The following is a 2,461-nucleotide window of genomic DNA, read 5'->3' as shown; positions in this document are numbered from 1 at the left end:
TTTGCTGGAGGTAGTTACGGGTGATTTTAACCAGATGTAATGGGACGTTGAAGTTACAAAGCTTGTACACAAGTCCGTCATGCCAAACATTGTCAAACGACTTTTCGACGTCTAACAAGGCCATGGCTGTGGACTTGGATACAGCTTTGTTACTTCGGATGTTATTCATCCCCCGTACTAGTGATTGGTGGAATGCCCCTTTCTGAATCCAAATTGTTCCGGAAGAAGAATGTTGTTTCCTTCTTCTTCTTCTTTTCCTTTATTTAACGTCGGTCTCTGTTCCGCAATCTAGTGCCAACCACCGACGGACATTTTTTTTTTTTTTTTTTTTTTTTTTTTTTTCTTTATTAGAGAGATTTTTAGCCTAAGGCTAGTTTATCTCTTTTAAAAATTACAAAAAAGAATTGGGACCTCAAAAGGAGGATCCCAATCTTGGCAAGTGGGCATTTAGCTTAATTATATAAAATATTGTAAAACACTACCAAAAGGGCCAACGAATTCAAAAGCACAAACAGAAAACACTCAAATGTTGTAAAAAAGATTCGCCTCCTTCAGGAAGGCGATGAGGGCGTCTGCTGCCGGGGACTCGTCGCCAAGCAGACTTCGTATGCTGGTTCCCTCCAGACCGAAGGCAACCCGAAGGTCCTCGAGCTCCACACAGTTGATGAGGATGTGTTCTACGGAGGCTGGCACTCCGCAGGTTTCGCAGGTTCTCCGGAACGGTGTTCCTCCGAAATTATGGGAGGCCCTGCTATGCCCGGTGCGCAGCCTGGACACCACTTGCTGCTCCTTGAGGCTCGGTCGATCCTTCCAGGGATCGGTGGTCGCCTTGATTTTTCGTAGTTGGTGAGTTCGATTGTTCCTCCACTCGTTGTCCCACGCTCTCCGAACCGTCCGCTTGATCCATTTTTTGATGTCCTGGAACGGAACATTGTCAGAGAACCTGGGTCCGATGGGGCCTAAGCCGGCGAGGTGGTCGGCGATCACGTTCCCCTGGATGCCACAGTGCCCGGGTACCCACATGTATACGGTGTTGGGCGGCGCATGCGTTACCGTCCCTTGTATCCACGGATGCTTTGGTGCTTCATCGGTTAGGGGCATTATTGCGCTTTGTGAGTCGGTAACGATGAGGATCGGCCGATTGGCCGCAAGGGTGGTTGCGTGAAAGACGGCCGCTGCCTCAGCGGAAAACACCGAGCACTGGGCCGGAAGTGAATTGCTGACGACCAAACTGTCTCCTGAAACCCCCATTCCCACTCCGCTGCTGGAGAGCGAGCCATCAGTGTACCTGATTTCGTGATCTTGATAGTGCGCCCCGAGAGTTTCGACGACTGTCCGGCGCAAAGCCAGTGTGTTGTCTCCTGCCCTGAAGCGGTCCTTTATTCGGCTGTCGATTCTGATCTGATGTGATTGCCAACTTTTGTCTCCGTGCCAGTGGACCCTGGCCACTGGAGGGAGATCTACGTCGGCGACCGTGCGGAGGAAACGGTTCGCCTCGTCGAGGAGAAAGATCCTGCTGTTTCCCGACGTTTTAGCGAGGAAGGCAGCGGCTTTGGTAGCGGTAGCTGCAGTGTAGACGAGTCGAAAAGGCAGAATACCGGCTTCCACGCACGCGGCGTTGACCGGGGTGGAGGGCAGGAGACCGGAGACTGTTCTTACGTATCCGTTGTAGACCGGTTCCAAGATTTGGACGGCTTTCTCGGCGGCAAGGCACGTTAGTTCTACGCCGTACAATAGGCGACTGTCGATGATGGCTCGGGCTACTCGGAAGCGGATTTCACGGTTGTTGGATCGGTGGGGGCGGGAGATGGTCTTCATCAGGTTGGATCGACTACGACAGTCCTTCTTCACCTGTTGGAAGTGCGGCTCGAGGGATAGGTTCCGATCAAGGAGCACTCCCAGGACCCTTATTGAGTTTTTGGTCGGTATCGCTTGCTGTTTGATCATGATGGGCTGTCCGTTGTTCCGATGCCGGGTGGTGCATATATGGCAGCGCACGCTCTTGCCGGCGGAAAGCTCGAACCCAACGGAGTCAGCCCATCTGACCACCGAGGAGACTGCCGCTTGCGCCCTTAATTTCGTCCTCTGCAGGGTGGGGCCCACCATTACAATGACGACGTCATCCGCGTAGACGAAAATATATATGTTCCTGGGTCGCTTGTCGAAGACCCCGTTCATGGCCACCAGGAAGAGGGTGACCGCGATGACCGAACCCTGTGGTACTCCAGTTTCTTCGCTGAACCTTTTGGATTTGACGTTTCCGACCGACACCCGAAAAGATCGGTCGGTCAGAAAGTTTCGGACGAAGTGTAGGATGCGTCCTTTTAGTCCCCATTCGGCTAACTTCTTCATTACTGCTGGTGTCCACGTTCTGTTGAATGCTTTGGAGATGTCCAGCGAGACGATCTCCGTATGATTGCCTTGGTCCTGTGCCTCCTTCAGGACTTCTCCAAGAGTGGCG

The sequence above is a fragment of the Ochlerotatus camptorhynchus genome, unplaced genomic scaffold (assembly GCF_037179485.1).
Source record: "Ochlerotatus camptorhynchus isolate MF236.1 unplaced genomic scaffold, CSIRO-AGI_Acam_v1.1 ptg000604l, whole genome shotgun sequence".
Lineage (NCBI taxonomy): Eukaryota > Metazoa > Arthropoda > Insecta > Diptera > Culicidae > Ochlerotatus > Ochlerotatus camptorhynchus.
Note: the sequence above shows the minus strand (reverse complement) of the source record.